At 40.1% G+C, this 7,317-nt stretch overlaps 1 protein-coding gene across 3 annotated transcripts in view; it reads right to left on the minus strand.

The window, feature by feature from the left end:
• The window catches only part of TPRG1 (tumor protein p63 regulated 1), a 168,515-nt gene extending 164,924 nt beyond the window's left edge, over positions 1–3,591 (minus strand). For all 3 annotated transcript variants that reach the window (XM_007525672.2, XM_060198516.1, XM_060198514.1), the window contains exon 1: positions 3,400–3,591. The gene's annotated coding sequence lies outside the window, so the exon portion shown is untranslated. The remainder of the gene's footprint in view (positions 1–3,399) is intronic.
• Positions 3,592–7,317: the final 3,726 nt, after the last annotated feature.

A 7,317-nucleotide genomic window follows, 5' to 3' on the forward strand; every position in this document is an offset into this window, starting at 1 on the left:
GTAGATCAACTAACATAGCAAGTTCGAAAATGACTGACACCTGCTTAGAACAATCATGGGAGAAATGATTCCAGATTGTTTGGGAAAATAAAAACACCTCCACCCCTTGTTTTTCTCCCCACCATCAATCAAAATAGTGTCACAAAAGTTGGCTGAAATAGTGTGCAAAATGAAGTTATACAGAAAGAAGATTCTCTGGAGAACTCTACAGGGGCTAGAGATATCTCAACTCCCTGCTGAAAATAAGAAGGAAAAGTTGCTATAAACTGAAAGGGAATCTTAGTTATTTGTTTGTTTGTTACTAGGGTTACTGCTGGGGCATGGTGTCTGAATTACTGCATGATTGCTGGTGGTCTTTTTTTTTCTCTTTTTCTTTTTTGAATTAACTTTTTGACAAAGAGGGCTTATAGCATCAAATGGAGAAAGAAGAGCCTATTAAACAAATGCTGCTGGGGAAAATTGTGCTGAAACATGCAGAAGAATGAAAATGGACCACTATATTTCAATATATGCAAAGGCAAACTCCAAAGGGATCAAAGATTTAGATGTTAGCCCAAAGGTTTAGTGGAAAATGTAGGCAAAACTGTCTTCCATGTAAGTTTTTGTAACATCTTCACTGATTCAAATCTGATTGCAAGGGTGGAAAGAAAAAGAAAATCAAAAATAAGCCAGAGAGACTACATCAAACTGAAATTCTTAGAGCTTCAACCCTACCGGGAGGGGGAGACACCAAACTAAACTCACCAAACTCAACAATAAAAGGACAAACACACCTGTTAAAATATAAAGGGAAGACCTTAAACTTATGAAAAGTAAGGGGAAGACATGGGCAGAATTTTCTCCAAATAAGAGACCCAAAAGGCCACAAGACATATGGGAAAAACTGCTCAAAATCACTGATTATCAGGGAAATGCAAATAAAAATTAGCTACCACCTTGTACCTATGAGAATGTCATACAGTAGAGAGGATTAAAAAAACTCCTGGAGAGGAAGTCAGGGGAAAGGGATTCTCCTATATTGCTGATGGAAATATAAGTTTGTGTAGCCCCTATGGAAAACAGTCTGGAGATTCATCAGATATCTAGAAACTGATCTGGCAATTTCTAGAGATTGACCTAGTAATCTCTCTCCTTTGTGACATCACGGTCAGAACTTGAAGGCATCATGTTAAGTGAGACAAGTCCGAAAGAGAAAGACCAATACTGAATGATCTCACTTATAGGTGGGACGTAAGAATACAGTGAGGACAGATAAACCTTGGATTGGGTGTGGTGTATTACACCAAAGCAGAGGATTATGGAAAAGAAAGGAATGGACAAAAGTACATTAGAGTCCTGTTGTATCTCCTAGACATCAAATCAATCAAAGAGAAATGAGAGGTTGTACCTATGTGTTAAAGACTATACTGTCAAGCATTAACCACTCCCTCCCCCAACAAAAAGGAAGGAATCAAAAAAGGAAATAAAGAAGGAATGAAAGAATGTTTTTAGCTGAAAGAGAACCTTAATTAGTTGTTTGTTTGCCACTACAGTTACTACTGGAGTTTGGTGTCTTCATGAATACATGATTCCTAGTGGTATTTTTTTTATATAGAATGAGGGACAGTGGGAGAAAGGGGAAAACAGAGAAAAGGAGAGACATATACAGCATTACTTCACTCCTCCTGAAGCTTCCTTCCTGCAAATAGGGACCAGAAAGTTAAGCATGGGTCTTCATTCAAGGTAACATGCATGCTCTAGAATATAATTGAAAGGAATCTTAAAGGACATCTGGATAGGATCCCACAAAATGGAAAAATCAGATGCTTCTGCTTAGAGATGCACGTACTATTTACTCACTGTGATTCAAGGGTAGGGGAAGAAGAAGCTGTGTTGAGGGCTAGGGAGATGGCAAAGGTGTTTAAGCAACACTTTCATGCCTGAGGCACCAAAGGTCTCAGGCACAAACCTTAGTACCATAAACTAGAGTTGAACAGTACTCTGATACAAAAGAAATAAAGAGGAAGGAAGGAAAGAAGGAAGGAAGGGAAGGAGAGACAGAGGGAGAGAAATAAGGACTGTTTGCTATATAGTCTCAAGAATCACTCACTTCCAGACCTTGTGAATAGTGCATCATCTTTGTGGGCATCCATTTCTCAATTTTGAATAAGGGAGCTCGTCAGTGATTTCTTTAACATCCTTATAGCCAAAAAGAATCTACAAAAACCTATAAAAACAGTACATCATTGCAACATACTGCACTGTGGGAGCCCACAGGGATGAATATTAGCCTGTCATAACAAGCACAAATACACACACACACACACACACACACGACGACGACACATTTCCTTCCACAACCACGAGCAATACAAGTCTTTGAGCATGAAGGGGAGAATGATACCTAAAATTAGCATCTTGAAAAATAAACTGCATAATCACTGAAGATGAGATTTTCTTAAAACGGTAGAACAATGAGATATAATGATAGCTGTCATAAGAGAGGAAATTGCAGGAGTCGATTTGAAAGGATTTGGGGGTGTTTTCCCCTCCTACAGAGATTTGCTTTTCCACATTCCACAATAAGGCTGAAAATCTCAAATATTTCCCCCAGGGGTCTTTGTGATCCATGCTTCATAACACTGCTGCTGACATTAGGAGAGATGTCATTTAGTCCCAAAAGAAAGCCTTTTACATGAGCGCCAGAGAAAGTTCCAGGCACCGTGGAGTCATCACACATTTCAATATCACTTCTCCGTTTACAAGACTTTTCAGTACATATTCTATTTTGTTCACTAAATATATCCCTATTTGGTAGAGTCTATATGCCATTGTAAAATCTTGCTGGGATGTATTCAAAATATCCCTCCCCAATCTGACTGCAAGGAAATAAATAATACCCTTCCTCTACCATCTGACAGTTCAGGAAGTCCTTTCGCTTCTCTTGGCTTTCTGAGAAATGGTATGACCTGCTGGGTGATATAGGAAGAAAGGAGGGAGATAGGGAGGGAGGGAGGGAGAGAGCGAAAGAGAGAGAAGGTGGAAACCAATCTAATCCTGGCCTGAACCTGCTCATCAAACTTGAGCATCACCTCAATACACCATGCCTCATTTCACTAAGCCGCAGAATGAAGAAGATTATCCCTATCCTATCACTCTCACAGGGAAGTTAAGAACAAAATCAATATATAGACAAGTAGATCAAGTAATTTTTATAGAATTAAATAGTGCTGGTCTGGAAATATCTTCATCCCCAGGCAGTAAGGAAGACTAGAGGACTTTAGCCTTGGAAACTGAGTCTAGATGGGATGGCACAGTAGAAGTGACAACCAGAACCCAGACCAGGAGACAAGGGCAATCCTTTCACAATGGGAAAACACCAACCCTTTCCAGCACTGATGAAAAGCCACGTGATCTTACCTAACTAGTCTGTGGCAGGGCCTCAAGGTTCTTCAGTTGCTCCTTTGGACTAAGGGGAGCAGACCAGAGCCACAGGCCAGGGAAGATAAGGTTGGTTCTGATGAAGCCAAACAGAATGGTGCCCTCATGCTGTGCTGTCACCCAGCTCAGTCTCAATCTCACCTCACTGAGTGGGTGGAGTTTCATGCTCAACAGCAAACAAATTGTCAAGTGACGGGACTGAGGACTGTACAGGGTGGAACTCAAACTGTCAGAAACAGGGAACTGGGCTTGTGGGTAGGACCTTTCCTGTTCTACAGTGACACACCTCTCTGTCTTCTCCTTCAGAAAATCCAAGATTTATTTTCCCCCTCTGTCAACTTCATCTTTGAAATTTTTCATTCAATGAACAAGAGCAACCTTCTGTCCATTCCTCCATATCCTCTGTATGACCCCAAATCATCTATAGTAAATCTTAAGCCTGAAAGTCATACTCTAATCGTGAATAACCTTTTTTTTTTATATTGGGGAGGTAATGGTTTACAATATAGTCTTCAGCACATGGGCAAAACCTCTCATCTCCCTTTAATTGGTGTTTAAGAGACACAACAGGACTCGAGTGTTCTTTCATCCTGCCCTTTCACCTCCTTCCCCAGAATCCTTTGCATGGGTAAAACATACCACACTGAGTCCAGGTTTCACCTTATGTTTCCCCTTACTGACCTTTATTCCCAAGTCCTACCTATAAATGAGATCATTTGGAATTGGTCTTTCTCTCTTTCTGGATTATGTCACACAACATGGTCATGCCTTCAAGTTCTGACCATGATATTTCAAAGGAGATGATCTCATTTAAAAAGAACTGCATGTGTTCCACTGTGTATATGTACCAGAGCTTTCTTAGCCACTTATCTATAGTTGGGCATCTGAGTTCCTTTCAAATTGGGGTTATTACAAACTGTGCTGCTATGAACACTGGCATGCATAGGTCTTTTCAGATAGCTGTTTTTGTTTACCCTGAGTAAATCCCTAAGAGAGTGATTGTGGGGACATAAAACAGGTCTATTTCTCAACTTCTAATGAATCTCCAGACTGTTTTCCATAGAGGTTGGACCTCTTTCATAATGACTTGGTTCAGTTGTTATCTGTGCTTTTGAACATGAGTACCACTTTGACATCAGACATGGAAGTTGCATGGAGAGCAACTGAACTCTATGACAATAAACAAAAACATATATGCCCGTAGACACTGGGGTCAAATTTCCTACTAGAGAATTTTCCATATGACTGGATTCCGTTTAGATGCACTTGTATTTCCCTACACTGTGTGTCACTTGGGGGCAATGAACCACCTTACTTGTCCATATATTTTCCACAATGCCCAACAGATAGAAAGAACTAAGCATGTATTGACTAAGTAAGTGATTGCTTAACATCTATTTAATAGTAAAGTCTGGTGTGTCTTTGAATGGCTTCCCAATATATGGCAAGTTATAGTTTTCACTATTTAGAGTTTATCTGTTTGATAATCTGTAAACTGGAACTGTCATTCCTTCTTTAAAAATATAGATAGGGTTTGAAAGGAGACCTATTATGACATGCTAGACTAATGACTGCTAGAAAACGTAACTGAATTTCTCTTCACACTTTAGTCTACATGTTTTTTATGGAAGTATTGTTATTTTACAAGACTGTGTGTGTATTAGGTAAGTCATTTCATCTCTTCAAATTGTGTACTGTCACAGCACTCCTACTACTGGATGTCACTGTCCCTCCCCCCATACTCCTCTCCCAAACTCCCTCCATCCTCTTCCAGTGTTGCCTCAGTTTTGCTTCAGAGCCTTAGGGTATGTTTTCATCTGACTTTGTTCCCTTTTTCCTTCAATTTTTCTTTGCCTTTCTAAAATCTCACATATATGAAGAAGATGATCCAAAATTTGACTTTCTTTGTCTGGCTTATTTCACATAGCAAGACCTTGAATTCAACAGGAAACATTTCATCTTTTCTTATAGCTGAGTAATATTCAAGTATGTAGACAGACCTCTTCATTTTATGCACTCATCAGTCCTTGAGTTTTAATGAAATAATTTCAAAACTCAAATAAGAGTTTTGTACACAGTAAAAAAAAAAAAAAAAAAAAGTAAGAACTGTGGAAGATATAATGTTGTCCACATCTATTTACATGTCTCTACAATGTCTATGGCATAATTGGTTTATGATTGCTCTTATCAATAGATAATTGACAGATATCTTAACTAGTTATGCCTCAGCATAACAAGGCTATTAATGAGACACAGTCTCTGACATAAGGTGGATCCTTTGGAGAAAGGAAAGAACATTAATCAAAGTGGAGGATATGATAGGGAGTTGAATTTATAGTTTCCTATCTTGAATTCTCTATTTCTTTAGCAGAATTTCGCCAAGTCTGATTATATTTATTTGATGACTTAACAACCTGATGTGCATTGGGAGACTTGCCTAGTTAGATTGCCTGTTATTTTCTTCTTTTAAAAGGAAAACTTAGTGACTCTTATCTCAAAAATTTTGTGCATAGTTCCAGGCATGCTGAGGTCATGGAACAATCCCATAGGAAATAAGGTCCAATTGCTGACTCACTTCAAGCCACCTAGAGAGGTCAAAGTCACAGTCTACTTACATGCTTCCTCTGTTATGTCTAGAATAAAGCAGTGTGTGCTTTCATTCAACAAGTAGTTAATTGAGCTACTATTTTGGCCCACGGTCTTAGAATATGCACGGATCAAAAACAGGACAAAAATCACCTAGGGGTTCAGGTACTGGTGCACCTGGTAGAGTGCACAGCATATGCACAGGGACCCAGGCGGACCCTGGCACACAGTGCCCACATATGGGAGGAAAAGCTTCACAAGTGGGGAAGCAGGGCTGCAGGTGTCCCCTTTACTCCTTCTCTATCTCTTCCTTTCCTTTCAATTTCTCTGTATCAAAGTAAATAAATATAAAACATGTAGTACACAGAATTAAGTTATTTTTTTTCCATGCTCTAAAGACCATTTCTGGCATAAGACTAGTTCAGGAAGACGACGTGCAGAAAATGAGCACCACTGAAAAAATACTCTGAGAACCCAAAGCAGGGAGAAATTCTGGGAGACTGCCCAGAGGAGGAGGCAGTCTGATGACAAGGCTATTAGTATAAACTCCACTTCAACAAGTGCAGATGGTACAAGTGGATATAAAGGTTAACTGTGGGGATGGAGGCCCGTTCCCATAAAGGTTAACTGTGGTGATGGAGGCCCGTTCCCTGATGTAACTGACTTATGACATGTTGTATACAGACCCTAAGAAAGATAAGATAGTTTCACATAACTGGTATCTAGGTCAGACCACTGAAATGGCACAAAACTATAGGGCAATTAGAGGTAATTGTGAGGCAAATACTGTTCCCACTCAGCTCCAACTGTCTTAATGATGGCTCAGGGTGGAGGCCAAAACGGGGTGGGAGGGGGAGCCAAGAGATGCTGGATCCCAGCCTGGTCTCTTAAGACTGTAACCTACAAACTCACTGCTGTTTGAAATACGTTGTATTAAAGGAAGAGAGATTCTGGGAAAACATCACATGTCCACATGGCAACAATCTCATGATCGCTAGGTGTCCAATGGCCACTGAGAGTTTCTCCCAGCTCCAGCCACACCCCTGTCACACTGCACTTGTAGTAACTCAAGCTAGAAACAACACATTCAGGAAGGAGACAGGCATTAGAAAGAACATCACGCTGAAAACCTAGGCTCTGGGCCCTACCCCACTAGGGAAAAATAAAAACAGGCTGGAGATATGGATCTATCTGCCTGTCAATACCAAAAATAAGTCTGGCCTATACACCTTCTGCACACCAAAAATAAGTCTGGCCTATACACCCAGTTGGGGGAGAGGGGCAGGGAGATAACCAAAAGCTTCTCAACTC

This window comes from Erinaceus europaeus, chromosome 9 (genome assembly GCF_950295315.1).
Source record: "Erinaceus europaeus chromosome 9, mEriEur2.1, whole genome shotgun sequence".
Classification (NCBI taxonomy): domain Eukaryota; kingdom Metazoa; phylum Chordata; class Mammalia; order Eulipotyphla; family Erinaceidae; genus Erinaceus; species Erinaceus europaeus.